This window comes from Gadus morhua, unplaced genomic scaffold (genome assembly GCF_902167405.1).
Source record: "Gadus morhua unplaced genomic scaffold, gadMor3.0, whole genome shotgun sequence".
NCBI lineage: Eukaryota > Metazoa > Chordata > Actinopteri > Gadiformes > Gadidae > Gadus > Gadus morhua.
The window spans coordinates 1-23,992 of record NW_021964146.1 but is presented as its reverse complement, the minus strand read 5'-3'; the positions used below and the strand labels follow the sequence as shown (position 1 = coordinate 23,992).

The 23,992-nt window shown below is 44.2% G+C and overlaps 8 non-coding genes across 8 annotated transcripts; all 8 read right to left on the bottom strand.

Moving 5' to 3' along the window:
- Positions 1–8,345: 8,345 nt before the first annotated feature.
- On the bottom strand, positions 8,346–8,451 carry LOC115539267 (U6 spliceosomal RNA). Its single transcript, XR_003975793.1, has one exon. It is a non-coding gene; the product is annotated as a U6 spliceosomal RNA (small nuclear RNA).
- Positions 8,452–10,437: 1,986 nt separating this feature from the next.
- LOC115539266 (U6 spliceosomal RNA) lies at positions 10,438–10,543 on the bottom strand. Its single transcript, XR_003975792.1, has one exon. It is a non-coding gene; the product is annotated as a U6 spliceosomal RNA (small nuclear RNA).
- Positions 10,544–12,528: 1,985 nt separating this feature from the next.
- On the bottom strand, positions 12,529–12,634 carry LOC115539265 (U6 spliceosomal RNA). The gene has a single exon (XR_003975791.1). It is a non-coding gene; the product is annotated as a U6 spliceosomal RNA (small nuclear RNA).
- A 1,985-nt stretch (positions 12,635–14,619) lies between these two features.
- LOC115539263 (U6 spliceosomal RNA) lies at positions 14,620–14,725 on the bottom strand. Its single transcript, XR_003975789.1, has one exon. It is a non-coding gene; the product is annotated as a U6 spliceosomal RNA (small nuclear RNA).
- A 1,988-nt stretch (positions 14,726–16,713) lies between these two features.
- LOC115539262 (U6 spliceosomal RNA) lies at positions 16,714–16,819 on the bottom strand. Its single transcript, XR_003975788.1, has one exon. It is a non-coding gene; the product is annotated as a U6 spliceosomal RNA (small nuclear RNA).
- Positions 16,820–18,803: 1,984 nt separating this feature from the next.
- LOC115539269 (U6 spliceosomal RNA) lies at positions 18,804–18,909 on the bottom strand. The gene has a single exon (XR_003975795.1). It is a non-coding gene; the product is annotated as a U6 spliceosomal RNA (small nuclear RNA).
- A 1,988-nt stretch (positions 18,910–20,897) lies between these two features.
- Positions 20,898–21,004, bottom strand: LOC115539270 (U6 spliceosomal RNA). The gene has a single exon (XR_003975796.1). It is a non-coding gene; the product is annotated as a U6 spliceosomal RNA (small nuclear RNA).
- Positions 21,005–22,989: 1,985 nt separating this feature from the next.
- Positions 22,990–23,095, bottom strand: LOC115539268 (U6 spliceosomal RNA). The gene has a single exon (XR_003975794.1). It is a non-coding gene; the product is annotated as a U6 spliceosomal RNA (small nuclear RNA).
- Between the last annotated feature and the right edge of the window lie 897 nt (positions 23,096–23,992).

Genomic DNA, 23,992 nt, shown 5'->3' with positions numbered 1-23,992 from the left:
TGGTGTGACCCCGGTTGGTTGCTAGCTGTAGCGTTTGTAGTCTGATTCACTAAAGTGCCGGCTACAAACAAACATGCTACCTTGTTTTATTTTAAAGTTTGGCCCTTCATCCCGGCGAACCGCTTGAATCCACTTCTTCCTTAGACTCATTTCAGTCGGGAATCCATGAAAACTTAAGTAGGGTTGGTGTTGTTTGTTAGATGTACAAAGTGGAACAGAGAGCAGTGACATCTCGCCTTTGTTTCAGCCATGGTGGAAGTGCGCCGGAAGTGTTCATGCACAACGAAGACAAATCCCGCCACCGGAACCAGGAAGCGTGATAATCCCCTATTGTGTTATTTGAAATTACTTGAATATCTTATGGGAGTTTGGTTTGTTCTAGTTTTGAATCAGATTGGTGAATCAAGAGGAAGCATTGGGAGGCATTGGAGGAATAGGCAATTTGAATGGCAGGTATTCATTCCTTGGTGCCTCTTAACTGTTGGTTACGGGGGACGATGGTAACGACGACGATAGTCTTCAGCTCTAGGCTCCTGTATAAGAGGGGTGAATAGGCTATTTGAATGGCAGGTATTCATTCCTGCCATTCAAATATGGCAGGAATGAATACCTGCATGAATACCAATGTTGGTTACGGGGGACGATGGTAACAAATTTGATTCAGGGGTCTAGGGTGACTTTACTCAAAGTTTAATTGAATTGTCTGTTAAGAATGAGTACTTTGTCAAATGTAATTACAATTTGTAACCTCACTCTTCTTATTAAGTTGATGGAAAATAGTTTTATCAGTGCAATTTAAAGGTACATGTTTTCTGTGCATCCTTGTGTATTTTTATTTTATAGGCTGTTCCTTAATACAGTAGTTATTCTAGCTATGTGACGAGGCAGTTTTGTTCTTTCGACAGGTAAATCTCATTTTCCATGCTTTGTTAAGCAAGCCTTTTCCTGTTGGATTATGTTTCCCATCTTCTCTCAGAGCTCTGAATATCTATATGACTGCAAAACCTGTTATTACTGTTATTACAAGAAGGAAGCGGCCAAGAAGAGCCCCCAAGAAGGCACCCAAGCCTATGTTGTGTGCCCTATCTTTGCAGCCAATTACAAAAGATCATGACTGAAAAAAAAATCTGGATTTAGCAAAACAAAATGAACACTTTGACTGCAGGCAAACACAACGCAGATTCAGCCGGTCACACTTGGATCTATAAATGCCCGTAACACAAAGAAAGCCTTGTGTCCGTACCTAACCCTAACCCAGAGAACGAAGATCACGGCCGAACATCGCAATATGGACACCAACAAGGCCACTCCTGATTTGAAACCCAGTGCGCAACCACCAAGCCCTGAAGACTTGATGGAAGCCCGTCGAGTGGATGAAGAAGGGAGCAAGGTGCCTGCTCGGGAATCTATATATACTGTATGTTCAACGGTGAGTTTGTCAGTGTCACCCAGATTCAGCCAGAACTTACACTGCCCAATTTGGAATTTTTGTCAGAGTGTCACCATTGAACATATTTCGAGTTGGAAGTTGGAATTTGTCAGTCACCATTGAACATGTGTCGATTTGGAAGTTGGAAGTATGAACATGTGTGGATTTGGAAGTTGGAATTTGTCAGTGTCACCCAGATTCAGCCAGACCTTACACTGCCCAATTTGGAATTTTTGTCAGTGTCACCATTGAACATGTGTCGATTTGGAAGTTGGAAGATGGAATTTGTCAGTGTCACCATTGAACATATGTAGATTTGGAAGTTGGGATTTGGAAGTATCACCATTGAACATATGTCGATTTGGAAGTTGGAACCTTCCCAATTCCGACTTTCGACTTCCAAATCGAAGTCACAACATGTGATAGTCACAACATGTTGTACTTTTATCCCCAATAACACAGCTCCGGATGTGTTGGTGGCCAGGGCACTGGCACGATTACAATCCCTCAGGTTCGAATAGGCAGAGAACTCCGGCATTATGACCCTTTGACAGGATGGATGGAGAATATGTTTGGGAGGTGGAAAGGCATGATCCAGTCAGTGCCCGTCGCGGAAATAATGGCAGTAACCGTGTTAATTGTAGCCGGCTGCCGTTGTATTCCCTGCGCACGAGGGCTACTGCATCGGCTGATCACCACAGCAGTGGGCGCTACAGAAGCGCCAAGTGCCATTCAGGCTTACATGGGGATCAGATATGATCCGGTGAAAGTGGACGAGACATCACCTGAGGGGCCCGACCCTATCCAGCTGTAATATGTAGAATAGTCAACACCTATACTATTCTAGTAGAAGCGCCTGTATATAAGATAATCAATATCCCGGATTTATTTGAATAATTAATTATTGAACCACCAAGACGAGTTGTTTGTTATTATATAGTATTGTTTGGTTGCGAGTGCAACCCTTTATTTCTGTATCGCTGCATTGATAATGGTACTGTTGATCTTCTTTGAGACGGTTGTTTACAGGCCACCTGTTGCTGACACGACGACGATGGAGAACCTGTTTGGAAGCTCCCATGATGTAAAATAAACCTCTTTGTGAGCTGAGCCCTTGACAAGGAGGGACGAGTCTTGGGTTCATGAATTACAGGCCCGACGGCGACAGAAGAAACAATGGCTACGATAATAACAACGCCCAAAACCACCCACATGCAATACACGAAGATCACCTGAACCACCCATATCCATGCTAGCCTATGAATCATTTAGAATTTTTAAAATTGTATTATGACTACCAATTTTTACTTTACTTTTGCACATGTTGAAAATTGTATGACCTTGTAGCACATAACCAAAAGTGTTAGCTCAGGATTTCTATGGATACTTTTGTTTGAGTGCTGTTTGACCATATGATTGTATGATAACAAGATATATGTTCATTGTTGTATTGTTAAATAATGACCTGTATTTCCAATGAGACCCACAATGTGAATACCGTTTCAGTATTATCGGGAACGCGTAGTGGTTTTTCTCTATTCGGTAGAGTTTCTCCCACACGGTTGATGGTGTTGATGATTTTTCCTACTTTGATTATGTTTTCGGTGTGGTAAATGGTGTTTATGATTTAAAATATTATTGTATGGTCATCTGAGATGACCAAGGAGGGATTGTTACGTATTTTAAGAATCTAAGCTACCCACACATAGACCCAATGAAGCAGGACCAAACATATAAGCCGTAAATACTATACATAGCCACAAGGGGAGCAAGACCTTATTGGAGGCTGCTCCAGCCACAGATAGCAGCACCTTTATTTATTTATTTATTTATATATATATATATATATATATATATATATATATATATATATATATATATATATATATATATATATATATATATTGCAATGTTCTTCAGGGAAAGAGGGGTCGAATCCAAAGGAATAGCTTTAAAGAGACTTTATTTGTATAAAGTATTTTCGGTATGGTAAACTGATGCTCTGAAGTAAAGAGAGATTGAAGATGTGTTCTAAGCACGTGCGAGCGTATTCTCCTAGCTGATCACAGGCATAAACCCACCTATGTCTAGTCGCTGCCGAGAGAGTTCTGATCTGCCTCCACGAGCTGGAGGCTTCTTATGGACTCAGCGAGGACCGGAAGACTTGGAGAGGAACCGGTGTGACGTAATCCTCGGTTTTCCTCGCCTGGTCTGTGGTGCTGCCCTCTGTGGCTAAAGTATCTATTGCAGCCTTCAGTAATGTCCTGCTTTCCCTTGTGGCTATGTATGGTATTTACGGCTTATATGTTTGGTCCTACCCCCTATTGGTTAAGTGAGGGAAATACAGCTTGTGTTCCTAAAATACGTAACAATATGAAGAAGCAAAAGCCTTTACTTCGCCCCGGCCACGCCCACTTGACGGACTCTACTTGTGCACACGAGGCGAAGAGCTTTAGAGATTTTCAGCGACACCCGCGAGGGGACATGGGCCTCTGCCCATGTCCCGTAGTAGCCAGAGTTATTATCTCTCACACGTGTTCGACACGATTCCTAGACTTTCGTTCAATAGTCACTTATCATGCCGAAACATGCCTACTTTAACAATAAACTCTCTTAAAAGCTATCCCGGATTTGAACCCTTTCCTTGAAGAACTACTCAGCACATGTAATATGTCTCCAACACGGTACAAACATTAGATCTAGACGGGAGTGGATACCTTCTATCTACAGTCCCATAAAAAACACACTTCTGGCCCCTTGCTCCTTGAATATAATTATTTAATTAAAGGCAGCTATTGCAGCCTTCAGTAAGGTCCTGCTCCCCTTGTGGCTGTGTATAGTATTTATGGCTTATATGTTTGGTCCTGCTTCCTAGTGGTTCTGTGAGGGTAATACAGCTTGTGCGTTTTAATCTGCTTCCTAGAGGCTATGTGGAGGCAGCTTATGTTCTTAAAATACGTAACAGACACCAGGACGGTCACCATCTGCAAGCAATGTAACACGGGTTACATCTTGCCTCATGACGGCCATTTTGTATTTGGTGACCATTTTGTATTTGTTTAGAATGATATTGTTACGTATTTTAAGCACATAAGCTGCCCCCACATAGCCGCTGGGAAGCAGGATCGAACACACAAGCTGCACAACCCTCACATAGCCACTAGGAAGCAGGATCGAACACATCAGCTGCAATAACTACTCCAGCCACAGATGGCAGCACCTTTAGACAAGCGTGGAGGGAGGAACTATTACGTCGCACCGGCCATGCCCACTTGACCCTATCAAGCTCGACAAAGAGATTGGAGTGCAGAGCTGATAGCCAGACCCGCAGAGAGCCTGGGGCTCGAAGTAGCTCTACGGTATTTCTCTCACACGCGTTAGATACAATTCCCTCCCTTCTGCTTCATAGTTACCGTACCAAAATGAACCAAAGAAGACGGAGGACTACTCTATGGTAAGTTTTTTCCTTTAATCAAAACTAAACAATGTTAAAATACCTGGTACTATGCTGTGTATGAGGTGCAGGTAATTTTGTAATTGTTTTAGCATTTCCTGGGGTTGTGCGGTGTATGGAACACAGGAATTTGCAAATTTCCAAATTTTGGCCCACATTAGGGACTAGGCCGAGGGTGAACCCGGACCTAGTATTTAGCCCTTTTAGCGAATTTATTGATTCCAACCACTTATCTTAATCCTAACCTTAACCTTTAGCCTTATTCCCTAACCTTAACCCGAGTCTTTATCCCGACCACTGACCTAAATCTAAGGCTCCGTTTACACAAAGGGAAAACGCAGATATTTTCACACGGTTTGGCCTCTCATTTACACGAAAACAGTTTTTGTCACAGAAAACGATCATTTATAAAAACTCCGGCCAAAGTGGAGATTTCTGAAAACGCCGGTTACGTGTTGTCGTGTCAACGGATAGAAACGGGGTTTTAGGTTCTGAAACGTCACATTATGCGCCAGGAAATGCTTAACGTCATATGAGCGCCCTATGTTTACAGTTTGTTTGTTACAGGAAGACGCTCGTGTTATTCGTTGTTGTTGATTCTGAGGATTCTGATTGGCTTGCATGGCTTTATCCTTCTCCCTACACTGCCACCCATAGGTTTGGCATAGTTATAATGTCCCAACGGCGTATTTATGCGTTTTGATGTAAACGACAACTTTTTTGAAAACGATGTTGTGTGCACAATGTTATTTTTGAAAACGGAGGGGGGAAAATATTTGTTTCTATAAATACCCTGCTACGTATAAACGTGGCCTTAATCCTTTATCCTTATTCCCTAACCTTAACCCAACAACGAAAAATCTTGCCTATTTTAACGTCATCCGAACAATGAAAAATCTTGCCTAGCTTAACACCAACCGAACAACGAAAAATCTTGCCTATCCGGACGCCAACCGAACAACGAAGAATAAGGATGAACAACTATGCGGGTAAACCAACCATGGAAACCTTATATGAAGAAAGGGTTCTTGATGGATTATGGGACGTACCCGAGAGTTCTATGTCGTATAGGCTTCGCCTTTTAAGGCTATCGCTATTGGGTTATCCCTAGGCGTGAGCCGTAGCACTGAAAAATTGGTAATCCCCGCCCACCAACAGCGTGGGCCTCAATTACGTCCGCGTGCGGCGTACCTCAACGACGTCCGCATTTCGCAGATAGTCGGGCGCCGGCGGACGTTCCTACTTAGGCCTATTAATTAACGTTCAAAAGCTATTAAATCTTCAACAAAATATACAGATACTGTCAAAATCAGTTCCAGGGAGTATATAGGGATTATTTATGTTGTTTTTAATGGTGTTTTTTTCTGGAATGAGCATCCAAATATTCGCTCGGAAAAACCAACGAGTATTCGGAGCCTGAAAAATGGCATTCGGGCCAGCCCTAGACTCCAGGACGGTCCCCATCTGCAAGCAATGTAACACGGGTTACATCTTGCCTCATGACTGCCATTTTGTATTTGGTGACCATTTTGTATTTGTTTAGAATGATATTGTTACGTATTTTAAGCACATAAGCTGCCCCCACATAGCCGCTGGGAAGCAGGATCGAACACATAAGCTGCACAACCCTCACATAGCCACTAGGAAGCAGGATCGAACACATCAGCTGCAATAACTACTCCAGGCACAGATGGCAGCACCTTTAGACAAGCGTGGAGGGAGGAACTATTATGTCGCACCGGCCACGCCCACTTGACCCTATCAAGCTCGACAGAGAGATTGGAGTGCAGAGCTGATAGCCAGACCCGCAGAGAGCCTGGGGCTCGAAGTAGCTCTACGGTATTTCTCTCACACGCGTTAGTTACAATTCCCTCCCTTCTGCTTCATAGTTACCGTACGAAAATGAACCAACGAAGACGGAGGACTACTCTATGGTAAGTTTTTTCCTTTAATCAAAACTAAACAATGTTAAAATACCTGGTACTATGCTGTGTATGAGGTGCAGGTAATTTTGTAATTGTTTTAGCATTTCCTGGGGTTGTGCGGTGTATGGAACACAGGAATTTGCCAATTTCAAAAATATCGCCCACATTAGGGACTAGGGCATGTAGAGGGGCCCCAGGGCTACCACGGGCACTAGTCAGAATTCCAACGCTCCGCTGTTCCTTTAAATCGCTTCACTTCAAATTTTTAAAATCAAGATTGCAGTACCCAAAAAAGTCCGCTGGGGCTAGAGCTATCCGAGGGTGGTCTCGGAATTCCCACGCCCCGCTGTTTGCCCGAGCTAGGTCCAAAAAAACGTTTTTGAAAAGTGGTAAGTTGCCCTTAACCTAACCCTAACCCATTAACAAACGACTCAAAATGGCCTAAAACGTGCTCCTAGACACTTTCTGTGTGAACTTTTTTGCCTCCGCACTTGGTCAGATTTTCACAAAATTGTACATGGGGGGGGGGGGGGGGGGGTCAACGGCAGCTATATGAAGGAAGTTAGCTAGAACTCCAAAACTTCGCACACCTGTCTAAGTAGCCTAGAGCACCTTCCACACCAAATATCGTTAATACCCCTTTTTCCCTCGCCGAGTGGCACAAATTTTTCCCTTGCCGAGTGGCACAAATTTGAACATTTCAAATTCAATTTTCTATACCAAACCAAGCCACCAGGTGGCCAGAACTTGGCACAGACGTAGCCCTGATCCATAGCTACCACCCCATAGGGTTCATGTTCCCACGCCCCTCTCCCTGTTCCCATGGCAACGCTTTTAGGTGTTTTCCAATGTTAAAAAAAGTTGCCACTAGGGGCGCCAAATTCCCTCCCTTCTGCTTCATAGTTACCGTACCAAAATGAACCAACGAAGACGGAGGACTACTCTAAGGTAAGTTTTTTGCTTTATTCAAAACGAAACAACGTTAAAATACATGGTACTATGCTGTGTATGAGGTGCAGGTTATTTTGTAATTGTTTCAGCATTTCCTGGGGTTGTGCGGTGTATGGAACACAGGAATTTGCCAATTTCAAAAATATCGCCCACAATAGGGACTAGGGCATGTAGAGGGGCCCCAGGGCTACCACGGGCACTATTCAGAATTCCCACGCTCCGCTGTTCCTTTAAATCGCTTCACTTCAAATTTTTAAAATCAAGATTGCAGTACCCAAAAAAGTCCGCTGGGGCTAGAGCTATCCGAGAGTGGTCTCGGAATTCCCACGCCCCGCTGTTTGCCCGAGCTAGGTCCAAAAAAACGTTTTTGAAAAGTGGTAAGTTGCCCTTAACCTAACCCTAACCCATTAGCAAACGACTCAAAATGGCCTAAAACGTGCTCCTAGACACTTTCTGTGTGAACTTTTTTGACTCCACACGTGCTCAAATTTTCACAAGATTTTACATGGGGGGGGGGGGGGGGGGGGTGTCAATGGCAGCTATATGAAGGAAGTTGGCTAGAACTCCAAAACTTTGAATTAAAACTTAAAAGATAGAACGCTTCACGAATTTGCGTGTCATCCTTGCGCAGGGGCCATGCTAATCTTCTCTGTATCGTTCCAATTTTAGTAGATGTGATACCGAAGTAACACAAATACTGCCTAATCCTCAGTTAGCTATGTACCTCTGCTCAGACACCAAACGCTATCTGCTGGTGGAGCTACAACAGACGATTCATACGTTGGGCGATTTGCGGTTGCTGAGAAACAGAAAGCTTCGATGGACCGATAGCGCAAAAGATAACGTGGCTGAGGAACGTTCTTCTCTTTATTTATCCGACAGAAAAGAGGAAAAAACCCACCTCACTCGTCGCGTCGATAAAGAACTTCTTTTTTTTTACGACCCAGCAATCAGCGAACGACAACAGAGACACCCAAAGCGTCGGATCGAATCCCCGTGAAATCAACGCTTTTGACCGGCCGTTCTCGTCGTAAATGAAGACGAGAACCCTTTGTTATGTTATAATTATTATTACATTACAATATGCAAAATATGACAGACCAAAAGCCCTTATTGTGAATTTTATTTTCTTGTCTTGTTACTTATAGACCTGAATTGCATCCTTGTCCAATAGGTGGCGCTCTCGAATAATGTCTGTAGAGTGTGGTGTGGGGAGGGGGGTCTTGACCTTGGTAACCGTTTGTATTTATTTAGAATGAGATCGTATTTACTGAACGGTTGCTAAGTTATACTTTATGTCCAATAGGGGGCGCTCTCGAATAATGTTTGTAGAGTGTGGTGTGGGGAGGGTGGCCTTGACCTTGGTGACCATTTTGTATTTGTTTAGAATGATATTGTTACGTATTTTAAAATCAAGATTGCAGTACCCAAAAAAGTCCGCTGGGGCTAGAGCTATCCGAGGGTGGTCTCGGAATTCCCACGCCCCGCTGTTTGCCCGAGCTAGGTCCAAAAAAACGTTTTTGAAAAGTGGTAAGTTGCCCTTAACCTAACCCTAACCCATTAACAAACGACTCAAAATGGCCTAAAACGTGCTCCTAGACACTTTCTGTGTGAACTTTTTTGCCTCCGCACTTGGTCAGATTTTCACAAAATTGTACATGGGGGGGGGGGGGGGGGGGTCAACGGCAGCTATATGAAGGAAGTTAGCTAGAACTCCAAAACTTCGCACACCTGTCTAAGTAGCCTAGAGCACCTTCCACACCAAATATCGTTAATACCCCTTTTTCCCTCGCCGAGTGGCACAAATTTTTCCCTTGCCGAGTGGCACAAATTTGAACATTTCAAATTCAATTTTCTATACCAAACCAAGCCACCAGGTGGCCAGAACTTGGCACAGACGTAGCCCTGATCCATAGCTACCACCCCATAGGGTTCATGTTCCCACGCCCCTCTCCCTGTTCCCATGGCAACGCTTTTAGGTGTTTTCCAATGTTAAAAAAAGTTGCCACTAGGGGCGCCAAATTCCCTCCCTTCTGCTTCATAGTTACCGTACCAAAATGAACCAACGAAGACGGAGGACTACTCTAAGGTAAGTTTTTTGCTTTATTCAAAACGAAACAACGTTAAAATACATGGTACTATGCTGTGTATGAGGTGCAGGTTATTTTGTAATTGTTTCAGCATTTCCTGGGGTTGTGCGGTGTATGGAACACAGGAATTTGCCAATTTCAAAAATATCGCCCACAATAGGGACTAGGGCATGTAGAGGGGCCCCAGGGCTACCACGGGCACTATTCAGAATTCCCACGCTCCGCTGTTCCTTTAAATCGCTTCACTTCAAATTTTTAAAATCAAGATTGCAGTACCCAAAAAAGTCCGCTGGGGCTAGAGCTATCCGAGAGTGGTCTCGGAATTCCCACGCCCCGCTGTTTGCCCGAGCTAGGTCCAAAAAAACGTTTTTGAAAAGTGGTAAGTTGCCCTTAACCTAACCCTAACCCATTAGCAAACGACTCAAAATGGCCTAAAACGTGCTCCTAGACACTTTCTGTGTGAACTTTTTTGACTCCACACGTGCTCAAATTTTCACAAGATTTTACATGGGGGGGGGGGGGGGGGGGGTGTCAATGGCAGCTATATGAAGGAAGTTGGCTAGAACTCCAAAACTTTGAATTAAAACTTAAAAGATAGAACGCTTCACGAATTTGCGTGTCATCCTTGCGCAGGGGCCATGCTAATCTTCTCTGTATCGTTCCAATTTTAGTAGATGTGATACCGAAGTAACACAAATACTGCCTAATCCTCAGTTAGCTATGTACCTCTGCTCAGACACCAAACGCTATCTGCTGGTGGAGCTACAACAGACGATTCATACGTTGGGCGATTTGCGGTTGCTGAGAAACAGAAAGCTTCGATGGACCGATAGCGCAAAAGATAACGTGGCTGAGGAACGTTCTTCTCTTTATTTATCCGACAGAAAAGAGGAAAAAACCCACCTCACTCGTCGCGTCGATAAAGAACTTCTTTTTTTTTACGACCCAGCAATCAGCGAACGACAACAGAGACACCCAAAGCGTCGGATCGAATCCCCGTGAAATCAACGCTTTTGACCGGCCGTTCTCGTCGTAAATGAAGACGAGAACCCTTTGTTATGTTATAATTATTATTACATTACAATATGCAAAATATGACAGACCAAAAGCCCTTATTGTGAATTTTATTTTCTTGTCTTGTTACTTATAGACCTGAATTGCATCCTTGTCCAATAGGTGGCGCTCTCGAATAATGTCTGTAGAGTGTGGTGTGGGGAGGGGGGTCTTGACCTTGGTAACCGTTTTGTATTTATTTAGAATGAGATCGTATTTACTGAACGGTTGCTAAGTTATACTTTATGTCCAATAGGGGGCGCTCTCGAATAATGTTTGTAGAGTGTGGTGTGGGGAGGGTGGCCTTGACCTTGGTGACCATTTTGTATTTGTTTAGAATGATATTGTTACGTATTTTAAAATCAAGATTGCAGTACCCAAAAAAGTCCGCTGGGGCTAGAGCTATCCGAGGGTGGTCTCGGAATTCCCACGCCCCGCTGTTTGCCCGAGCTAGGTCCAAAAAAACGTTTTTGAAAAGTGGTAAGTTGCCCTTAACCTAACCCTAACCCATTAACAAACGACTCAAAATGGCCTAAAACGTGCTCCTAGACACTTTCTGTGTGAACTTTTTTGCCTCCGCACTTGGTCAGATTTTCACAAAATTGTACATGGGGGGGGGGGGGGGGGGGTCAACGGCAGCTATATGAAGGAAGTTAGCTAGAACTCCAAAACTTCGCACACCTGTCTAAGTAGCCTAGAGCACCTTCCACACCAAATATCGTTAATACCCCTTTTTCCCTCGCCGAGTGGCACAAATTTTTCCCTTGCCGAGTGGCACAAATTTGAACATTTCAAATTCAATTTTCTATACCAAACCAAGCCACCAGGTGGCCAGAACTTGGCACAGACGTAGCCCTGATCCATAGCTACCACCCCATAGGGTTCATGTTCCCACGCCCCTCTCCCTGTTCCCATGGCAACGCTTTTAGGTGTTTTCCAATGTTAAAAAAAGTTGCCACTAGGGGCGCCAAATTCCCTCCCTTCTGCTTCATAGTTACCGTACCAAAATGAACCAACGAAGACGGAGGACTACTCTAAGGTAAGTTTTTTGCTTTATTCAAAACGAAACAACGTTAAAATACATGGTACTATGCTGTGTATGAGGTGCAGGTTATTTTGTAATTGTTTCAGCATTTCCTGGGGTTGTGCGGTGTATGGAACACAGGAATTTGCCAATTTCAAAAATATCGCCCACAATAGGGACTAGGGCATGTAGAGGGGCCCCAGGGCTACCACGGGCACTATTCAGAATTCCCACGCTCCGCTGTTCCTTTAAATCGCTTCACTTCAAATTTTTAAAATCAAGATTGCAGTACCCAAAAAAGTCCGCTGGGGCTAGAGCTATCCGAGAGTGGTCTCGGAATTCCCACGCCCCGCTGTTTGCCCGAGCTAGGTCCAAAAAAACGTTTTTGAAAAGTGGTAAGTTGCCCTTAACCTAACCCTAACCCATTAGCAAACGACTCAAAATGGCCTAAAACGTGCTCCTAGACACTTTCTGTGTGAACTTTTTTGACTCCACACGTGCTCAAATTTTCACAAGATTTTACATGGGGGGGGGGGGGGGGGGTGTCAATGGCAGCTATATGAAGGAAGTTGGCTAGAACTCCAAAACTTTGAATTAAAACTTAAAAGATAGAACGCTTCACGAATTTGCGTGTCATCCTTGCGCAGGGGCCATGCTAATCTTCTCTGTATCGTTCCAATTTTAGTAGATGTGATACCGAAGTAACACAAATACTGCCTAATCCTCAGTTAGCTATGTACCTCTGCTCAGACACCAAACGCTATCTGCTGGTGGAGCTACAACAGACGATTCATACGTTGGGCGATTTGCGGTTGCTGAGAAACAGAAAGCTTCGATGGACCGATAGCGCAAAAGATAACGTGGCTGAGGAACGTTCTTCTCTTTATTTATCCGACAGAAAAGAGGAAAAAACCCACCTCACTCGTCGCGTCGATAAAGAACTTCTTTTTTTTTACGACCCAGCAATCAGCGAACGACAACAGAGACACCCAAAGCGTCGGATCGAATCCCCGTGAAATCAACGCTTTTGACCGGCCGTTCTCGTCGTAAATGAAGACGAGAACCCTTTGTTATGTTATAATTATTATTACATTACAATATGCAAAATATGACAGACCAAAAGCCCTTATTGTGAATTTTATTTTCTTGTCTTGTTACTTATAGACCTGAATTGCATCCTTGTCCAATAGGTGGCGCTCTCGAATAATGTCTGTAGAGTGTGGTGTGGGGAGGGGGGTCTTGACCTTGGTAACCGTTTTGTATTTATTTAGAATGAGATCGTATTTACTGAACGGTTGCTAAGTTATACTTTATGTCCAATAGGGGGCGCTCTCGAATAATGTTTGTAGAGTGTGGTGTGGGGAGGGTGGCCTTGACCTTGGTGACCATTTTGTATTTGTTTAGAATGATATTGTTACGTATTTTAAAATCAAGATTGCAGTACCCAAAAAAGTCCGCTGGGGCTAGAGCTATCCGAGGGTGGTCTCGGAATTCCCACGCCCCGCTGTTTGCCCGAGCTAGGTCCAAAAAAACGTTTTTGAAAAGTGGTAAGTTGCCCTTAACCTAACCCTAACCCATTAACAAACGACTCAAAATGGCCTAAAACGTGCTCCTAGACACTTTCTGTGTGAACTTTTTTGCCTCCGCACTTGGTCAGATTTTCACAAAATTGTACATGGGGGGGGGGGGGGGGGGGTCAACGGCAGCTATATGAAGGAAGTTAGCTAGAACTCCAAAACTTCGCACACCTGTCTAAGTAGCCTAGAGCACCTTCCACACCAAATATCGTTAATACCCCTTTTTCCCTCGCCGAGTGGCACAAATTTTTCCCTTGCCGAGTGGCACAAATTTGAACATTTCAAATTCAATTTTCTATACCAAACCAAGCCACCAGGTGGCCAGAACTTGGCACAGACGTAGCCCTGATCCATAGCTACCACCCCATAGGGTTCATGTTCCCACGCCCCTCTCCCTGTTCCCATGGCAACGCTTTTAGGTGTTTTCCAATGTTAAAAAAAGTTGCCACTAGGGGCGCCAAATTCCCTCCCTTCTGCTTCATAGTTACCGTACCAAAATGAACCAACGAAGACGGAGGACTACTCTAAGGTAAGTTTTTTGCTTTATTCAAAACGAAACAACGTTAAAATACATGGTACTATGCTGTGTATGAGGTGCAGGTTATTTTGTAATTGTTTCAGCATTTCCTGGGGTTGTGCGGTGTATGGAACACAGGAATTTGCCAATTTCAAAAATATCGCCCACAATAGGGACTAGGGCATGTAGAGGGGCCCCAGGGCTACCACGGGCACTATTCAGAATTCCCACGCTCCGCTGTTCCTTTAAATCGCTTCACTTCAAATTTTTAAAATCAAGATTGCAGTACCCAAAAAAGTCCGCTGGGGCTAGAGCTATCCGAGAGTGGTCTCGGAATTCCCACGCCCCGCTGTTTGCCCGAGCTAGGTCCAAAAAAACGTTTTTGAAAAGTGGTAAGTTGCCCTTAACCTAACCCTAACCCATTAGCAAACGACTCAAAATGGCCTAAAACGTGCTCCTAGACACTTTCTGTGTGAACTTTTTTGACTCCACACGTGCTCAAATTTTCACAAGATTTTACATGGGGGGGGGGGGGCGGGGTGTCAATGGCAGCTATATGAAGGAAGTTGGCTAGAACTCCAAAACTTTGAATTAAAACTTAAAAGATAGAACGCTTCACGAATTTGCGTGTCATCCTTGCGCAGGGGCCATGCTAATCTTCTCTGTATCGTTCCAATTTTAGTAGATGTGATACCGAAGTAACACAAATACTGCCTAATCCTCAGTTAGCTATGTACCTCTGCTCAGACACCAAACGCTATCTGCTGGTGGAGCTACAACAGACGATTCATACGTTGGGCGATTTGCGGTTGCTGAGAAACAGAAAGCTTCGATGGACCGATAGCGCAAAAGATAACGTGGCTGAGGAACGTTCTTCTCTTTATTTATCCGACAGAAAAGAGGAAAAAACCCACCTCACTCGTCGCGTCGATAAAGAACTTCTTTTTTTTTTACGACCCAGCAATCAGCGAACGACAACAGAGACACCCAAAGCGTCGGATCGAATCCCCGTGAAATCAACGCTTTTGACCGGCCGTTCTCGTCGTAAATGAAGACGAGAACCCTTTGTTATGTTATAATTATTATTACATTACAATATGCAAAATATGACAGACCAAAAGCCCTTATTGTGAATTTTATTTTCTTGTCTTGTTACTTATAGACCTGAATTGCATCCTTGTCCAATAGGTGGCGCTCTCGAATAATGTCTGTAGAGTGTGGTGTGGGGAGGGGGGTCTTGACCTTGGTAACCGTTTTGTATTTATTTAGAATGAGATCGTATTTACTGAACGGTTGCTAAGTTATACTTTATGTCCAATAGGGGGCGCTCTCGAATAATGTTTGTAGAGTGTGGTGTGGGGAGGGTGGCCTTGACCTTGGTGACCATTTTGTATTTGTTTAGAATGATATTGTTACGTATTTTAAAATCAAGATTGCAGTACCCAAAAAAGTCCGCTGGGGCTAGAGCTATCCGAGGGTGGTCTCGGAATTCCCACGCCCCGCTGTTTGCCCGAGCTAGGTCCAAAAAAACGTTTTTGAAAAGTGGTAAGTTGCCCTTAACCTAACCCTAACCCATTAACAAACGACTCAAAATGGCCTAAAACGTGCTCCTAGACACTTTCTGTGTGAACTTTTTTGCCTCCGCACTTGGTCAGATTTTCACAAAATTGTACATGGGGGGGGGGGGGGGGGGGGTCAACGGCAGCTATATGAAGGAAGTTAGCTAGAACTCCAAAACTTCGCACACCTGTCTAAGTAGCCTAGAGCACCTTCCACACCAAATATCGTTAATACCCCTTTTTCCCTCGCCGAGTGGCACAAATTTTTCCCTTGCCGAGTGGCACAAATTTGAACATTTCAAATTCAATTTTCTATACCAAACCAAGCCACCAGGTGGCCAGAACTTGGCACAGACGTAGCCCTGATCCATAGCTACCACCCCATAGGGTTCATGTTCCCACGCCCCTCTCCCTGTTCCCATGGCAACGCTTTTAGGTGTTTTCCAATGTTAAAAAAAGTTGCCACTAGGGGCGCCAAATTCCCTCCCTTCTGCTTCATAGTTACCGTACCAAAATGAACCAACGAAGACGGAGGACTACTCTAAGGTAAGTTTTTTGCTTTATTCAAAACGAAACAACGTTAAAATACATGGTACTATGCTGTGTATGAGGTGCAGGTTATTTTGTAATTGTTTCAGCATTTCCTGGGGTTGTGCGGTGTATGGAACACAGGAATTTGCCAATTTCAAAAATATCGCCCACAATAGGGACTAGGGCATGTAGAGGGGCCCCAGGGCTACCACGGGCACTATTCAGAATTCCCACGCTCCGCTGTTCCTTTAAATCGCTTCACTTCAAATTTTTAAAATCAAGATTGCAGTACCCAAAAAAGTCCGCTGGGGCTAGAGCTATCCGAGAGTGGTCTCGGAATTCCCACGCCCCGCTGTTTGCCCGAGCTAGGTCCAAAAAAACGTTTTTGAAAAGTGGTAAGTTGCCCTTAACCTAACCCTAACCCATTAGCAAACGACTCAAAATGGCCTAAAACGTGCTCCTAGACACTTTCTGTGTGAACTTTTTTGACTCCACACGTGCTCAAATTTTCACAAGATTTTACATGGGGGGGGGGGGGGGGGGGTGTCAATGGCAGCTATATGAAGGAAGTTGGCTAGAACTCCAAAACTTTGAATTAAAACTTAAAAGATAGAACGCTTCACGAATTTGCGTGTCATCCTTGCGCAGGGGCCATGCTAATCTTCTCTGTATCGTTCCAATTTTAGTAGATGTGATACCGAAGTAACACAAATACTGCCTAATCCTCAGTTAGCTATGTACCTCTGCTCAGACACCAAACGCTATCTGCTGGTGGAGCTACAACAGACGATTCATACGTTGGGCGATTTGCGGTTGCTGAGAAACAGAAAGCTTCGATGGACCGATAGCGCAAAAGATAACGTGGCTGAGGAACGTTCTTCTCTTTATTTATCCGACAGAAAAGAGGAAAAAACCCACCTCACTCGTCGCGTCGATAAAGAACTTCTTTTTTTTTACGACCCAGCAATCAGCGAACGACAACAGAGACACCCAAAGCGTCGGATCGAATCCCCGTGAAATCAACGCTTTTGACCGGCCGTTCTCGTCGTAAATGAAGACGAGAACCCTTTGTTATGTTATAATTATTATTACATTACAATATGCAAAATATGACAGACCAAAAGCCCTTATTGTGAATTTTATTTTCTTGTCTTGTTACTTATAGACCTGAATTGCATCCTTGTCCAATAGGTGGCGCTCTCGAATAATGTCTGTAGAGTGTGGTGTGGGGAGGGGGGTCTTGACCTTGGTAACCGTTTTGTATTTATTTAGAATGAGATCGTATTTACTGAACGGTTGCTAAGTTATACTTTATGTCCAATAGGGGGCGCTCTCGAATAATGTTTGTAGAGTGTGGTGTGGGGAGGGTGGCCTTGACCTTGGTGACCATTTTGTATTTGTTTAGAATGATATTGTTACGTATTTTAAAATCAAGATTGCAGTACCCAAAAAAGTCCGCTGGGGCTAGAGCTATCCGAGGGTGGTCTCGGAATTCCCACGCCCCGCTGTTTGCCCGAGCTAGGTCCAAAAAAACGTTTTTTGAAAAGTGGTAAGTTGCCCTTAACCTAACCCTAACCCATTAACAAACGACTCAAAATGGCCTAAAACGTGCTCCTAGACACTTTCTGTGTGAACTTTTTTGCCTCCGCACTTGGTCAGATTTTCACAAAATTGTACATGGGGGGGGGGGGGGGGGGGTCAACGGCAGCTATATGAAGGAAGTTAGCTAGAACTCCAAAACTTCGCACACCTGTCTAAGTAGCCTAGAGCACCTTCCACACCAAATATCGTTAATACCCCTTTTTCCCTCGCCGAGTGGCACAAATTTTTCCCTTGCCGAGTGGCACAAATTTGAACATTTCAAATTCAATTTTCTATACCAAACCAAGCCACCAGGTGGCCAGAACTTGGCACAGACGTAGCCCTGATCCATAGCTACCACCCCATAGGGTTCATGTTCCCACGCCCCTCTCCCTGTTCCCATGGCAACGCTTTTAGGTGTTTTCCAATGTTAAAAAAGTTGCCACTAGGGGCGCCAAATTCCCTCCCTTCTGCTTCATAGTTACCGTACCAAAATGAACCAACGAAGACGGAGGACTACTCTAAGGTAAGTTTTTTGCTTTATTCAAAACGAAACAACGTTAAAATACATGGTACTATGCTGTGTATGAGGTGCAGGTTATTTTGTAATTGTTTCAGCATTTCCTGGGGTTGTGCGGTGTATGGAACACAGGAATTTGCCAATTTCAAAAATATCGCCCACAATAGGGACTAGGGCATGTAGAGGGGCCCCAGGGCTACCACGGGCACTATTCAGAATTCCCACGCTCCGCTGTTCCTTTAAATCGCTTCACTTCAAATTTTTAAAATCAAGATTGCAGTACCCAAAAAAGTCCGCTGGGGCTAGAGCTATCCGAGAGTGGTCTCGGAATTCCCACGCCCCGCTGTTTGCCCGAGCTAGGTCCAAAAAAACGTTTTTGAAAAGTGGTAAGTTGCCCTTAACCTAACCCTAACCCATTAGCAAACGACTCAAAATGGCCTAAAACGTGCTCCTAGACACTTTCTGTGTGAACTTTTTTGACTCCACACGTGCTCAAATTTTCACAAGATTTTACATGGGGGGGGGGGGGGGGGGTGTCAATGGCAGCTATATGAAGGAAGTTGGCTAGAACTCCAAAACTTTGAATTAAAACTTAAAGATAGAACGCTTCACGAATTTGCGTGTCATCCTTGCGCAGGGGCCATGCTAATCTTCTCTGTATCGTTCCAATTTTAGTAGATGTGATACCGAAGTAACACAAATACTGCGTAATCCTCAGTTAGCTATGTACCTCTGCTCAGACACCAAACGCTATCTGCTGGTGGAGCTACAACAGACGATTCATACGTTGGGCGATTTGCGGTTGCTGAGAAACAGAAAGCTTCGATGGACCGATAGCGCAAAAGATAACGTGGCTGAGGAACGTTCTTCTCTTTATTTATCCGACAGAAAAGAGGAAAAAACCCACCTCACTCGTCGCGTCGATAAAGAACTTCTTTTTTTTTTACGACCCAGCAATCAGCGAACGACAACAGAGACACCCAAAGCGTCGGATCGAATCCCCGTGAAATCAACGCTTTTGACCGGCCGTTCTCGTCGTAAATGAAGACGAGAACCCTTTGTTATGTTATAATTATTATTACATTACAATATGCAAAATATGACAGACCAAAAGCCCTTATTGTGAATTTTATTTTCTTGTCTTGTTACTTATAGACCTGAATTGCATCCTTGTCCAATAGGTGGCGCTCTCGAATAATGTCTGTAGAGTGTGGTGTGGGGAGGGGGGTCTTGACCTTGGTAACCGTTTTGTATTTATTTAGAATGAGATCGTATTTACTGAACGGTTGCTAAGTTATACTTTATGTCCAATAGGGGGCGCTCTCGAATAATGTTTGTAGAGTGTGGTGTGGGGAGGGTGGCCTTGACCTTGGTGACCATTTTGTATTTGTTTAGAATGATATTGTTACGTATTTTAAAATCAAGATTGCAGTACTCAAAAAATTCCGCTGGGGCTAGAGCTATCCGAGGGTGGTCTCGGAATTCCCACGCCCCGCTGTTTGCCCGAGCTAGGTCCAAAAAAACGTTTTTGAAAAGTGGTAAGTTGCCCTTAACCTAACCCTAACCCATTAACAAACGACTCAAAATGGCCTAAAACGTGCTCCTAGACACTTTCTGTGTGAACTTTTTTGCCTCCGCACTTGGTCAGATTTTCACAAAATTGTACATGGGGGGGGGGGGGGGGGGTCAACGGCAGCTATATGAAGGAAGTTAGCTAGAACTCCAAAACTTCGCACACCTGTCTAAGTAGCCTAGAGCACCTTCCACACCAAATATCGTTAATACCCCTTTTTCCCTCGCCGAGTGGCACAAATTTTTCCCTTGCCGAGTGGCACAAATTTGAACATTTCAAATTCAATTTTCTATACCAAACCAAGCCACCAGGTGGCCAGAACTTGGCACAGACGTAGCCCTGATCCATAGCTACCACCCCATAGGGTTCATGTTCCCACGCCCCTCTCCCTGTTCCCATGGCAACGCTTTTAGGTGTTTTCCAATGTTAAAAAAAGTTGCCACTAGGGGCGCCAAATTCCCTCCCTTCTGCTTCATAGTTACCGTACCAAAATGAACCAACGAAGACGGAGGACTACTCTAAGGTAAGTTTTTTGCTTTATTCAAAACGAAACAACGTTAAAATACATGGTACTATGCTGTGTATGAGGTGCAGGTTATTTTGTAATTGTTTCAGCATTTCCTGGGGTTGTGCGGTGTATGGAACACAGGAATTTGCCAATTTCAAAAATATCGCCCACAATAGGGACTAGGGCATGTAGAGGGGCCCCAGGGCTACCACGGGCACTATTCAGAATTCCCACGCTCCGCTGTTCCTTTAAATCGCTTCACTTCAAATTTTTAAAATCAAGATTGCAGTACCCAAAAAAGTCCGCTGGGGCTAGAGCTATCCGAGAGTGGTCTCGGAATTCCCACGCCCCGCTGTTTGCCCGAGCTAGGTCCAAAAAAACGTTTTTGAAAAGTGGTAAGTTGCCCTTAACCTAACCCTAACCCATTAGCAAACGACTCAAAATGGCCTAAAACGTGCTCCTAGACACTTTCTGTGTGAACTTTTTTGACTCCACACGTGCTCAAATTTTCACAAGATTTTACATGGGGGGGGGGGGGGGGGGGGGTGTCAATGGCAGCTATATGAAGGAAGTTGGCTAGAACTCCAAAACTTTGAATTAAAACTTAAAAGATAGAACGCTTCACGAATTTGCGTGTCATCCTTGCGCAGGGGGCCATGCTAATCTTCTCTGTATCGTTCCAATTTTAGTAGATGTGATACCGAAGTAACACAAATACTGCCTAATCCTCAGTTAGCTATGTACCTCTGCTCAGACACCAAACGCTATCTGCTGGTGGAGCTACAACAGACGATTCATACGTTGGGCGATTTGCGGTTGCTGAGAAACAGAAAGCTTCGATGGACCGATAGCGCAAAAGATAACGTGGCTGAGGAACGTTCTTCTCTTTATTTATCCGACAGAAAAGAGGAAAAAACCCACCTCACTCGTCGCGTCGATAAAGAACTTCTTTTTTTTTACGACCCAGCAATCAGCGAACGACAACAGAGACACCCAAAGCGTCGGATCGAATCCCCGTGAAATCAACGCTTTTGACCGGCCGTTCTCGTCGTAAATGAAGACGAGAACCCTTTGTTATGTTATAATTATTATTACATTACAATATGCAAAATATGACAGACCAAAGCCCTTATTGTGAATTTTATTTTCTTGTCTTGTTACTTATAGACCTGAATTGCATCCTTGTCCAATAGGTGGCGCTCTCGAATAATGTCTGTAGAGTGTGGTGTGGGGAGGGGGGTCTTGACCTTGGTAACCGTTTTGTATTTATTTAGAATGAGATCGTATTTACTGAACGGTTGCTAAGTTATACTTTATGTCCAATAGGGGGCGCTCTCGAATAATGTTTGTAGAGTGTGGTGTGGGGAGGGTGGCCTTGACCTTGGTGACCATTTTGTATTTGTTTAGAATGATATTGTTACGTATTTTAAAATCAAGATTGCAGTACCCAAAAAAGTCCGCTGGGGCTAGAGCTATCCGAGGGTGGTCTCGGAATTCCCACGCCCCGCTGTTTGCCCGAGCTAGGTCCAAAAAAACGTTTTTGAAAAGTGGTAAGTTGCCCTTAACCTAACCCTAACCCATTAACAAACGACTCAAAATGGCCTAAAACGTGCTCCTAGACACTTTCTGTGTGAACTTTTTTGCCTCCGCACTTGGTCAGATTTTCACAAAATTGTACATGGGGGGGGGGGGGGGGGGGTCAACGGCCGCTATATGAAGGAAGTTAGCTAGAACTCCAAAACTTCGCACACCTGTCTAAGTAGCCTAGAGCACCTTCCACACCAAATATCGTTAATACCCCTTTTTCCCTCGCCGAGTGGCACAAATTTTTCCCTTGCCGAGTGGCACAAATTTGAACATTTCAAATTCAATTTTCTATACCAAACCAAGCCACCAGGTGGCCAGAACTTGGCACAGACGTAGCCCTGATCCATAGCTACCACCCCATAGGGTTCATGTTCCCACGCCCCTCTCCCTGTTCCCATGGCAACGCTTTTAGGTGTTTTCCAATGTTAAAAAAAGTTGCCACTAGGGGCGCCAAATTCCCTCCCTTCTGCTTCATAGTTACCGTACCAAAATGAACCAACGAAGACGGAGGACTACTCTAAGGTAAGTTTTTTGCTTTATTCAAAACGAAACAACGTTAAAATACATGGTACTATGCTGTGTATGAGGTGCAGGTTATTTTGTAATTGTTTCAGCATTTCCTGGGGTTGTGCGGTGTATGGAACACAGGAATTTGCCAATTTCAAAAATATCGCCCACAATAGGGACTAGGGCATGTAGAGGGGCCCCAGGGCTACCACGGGCACTATTCAGAATTCCCACGCTCCGCTGTTCCTTTAAATCGCTTCACTTCAAATTTTTAAAATCAAGATTGCAGTACCCAAAAAAGTCCGCTGGGGCTAGAGCTATCCGAGGGTGGTCTCGGAATTCCCACGCCCCGCTGTTTGCCCGAGCTAGGTCCAAAAAAACGTTTTTGAAAAGTGGTAAGTTGCCCTTAACCTAACCCTAACCCATTAGCAAACGACTCAAAATGGCCTAAAACGTGCTCCTAGACACTTTCTGTGTGAACTTTTTTGACTCCCACACGTGCTCAAATTTTCACAAGATTTTACATGGGGGGGGGGGGGGGGGGTGTCAATGGCACCTATATGAAGGAAGTTGGCTAGAACTCCAAAACTTTGAATTAAAACTTAAAAGATCGAACGCTTCACGAATTTGCGTGTCATCCTTGCGCAGGGGCCATGCTAATCTTCTCTGTATCGTTCCAATTTTAGTAGATGTGATACCGAAGTAACACAAATACTGCCTAATCCTCAGTTAGCTATGTACCTCTGCTCAGACACCAAACGCTATCTGCTGGTGGAGCTACAACAGACGATTCATACGTTGGGCGATTTGCGGTTGCTGAGAAACAGAAAGCTTCGATGGACCGATAGCGCAAAAGATAACGTGGCTGAGGAACGTTCTTCTCTTTATTTATCCGACAGAAAAGAGGAAAAAACCCACCTCACTCGTCGCGTCGATAAAGAACTTCTTTTTTTTTACGACCCAGCAATCAGCGAACGACAACAGAGACACCCAAAGCGTCGGATCGAATCCCCGTGAAATCAACGCTTTTGACCGGCCGTTCTCGTCGTAAATGAAGACGAGAACCCTTTGTTATGTTATAATTATTATTACATTACAATATGCAAAATATGACAGACCAAAAGCCCTTATTGTGAATTTTATTTTCTTGTCTTGTTACTTATAGACCTGAATTGCATCCTTGTCCAATAGGTGGCGCTCTCGAATAATGTCTGTAGAGTGTGGTGTGGGGAGGGGGGTCTTGACCTTGGTAACCGTTTTGTATTTATTTAGAATGAGATCGTATTTACTGAACGGTTGCTAAGTTATACTTTATGTCCAATAGGGGGCGCTCTCGAATAATGTTTGTAGAGTGTGGTGTGGGGAGGGTGGCCTTGACCTTGGTGACCATTTTGTATTTGTTTAGAATGATATTGTTACGTATTTTAAAATCAAGATTGCAGTACCCAAAAAAGTCCGCTGGGGCTAGAGCTATCCGAGGGTGGTCTCGGAATTCCCACGCCCCGCTGTTTGCCCGAGCTAGGTCCAAAAAAACGTTTTTGAAAAGTGGTAAGTTGCCCTTAACCTAACCCTAACCCATTAACAAACGACTCAAAATGGCCTAAAA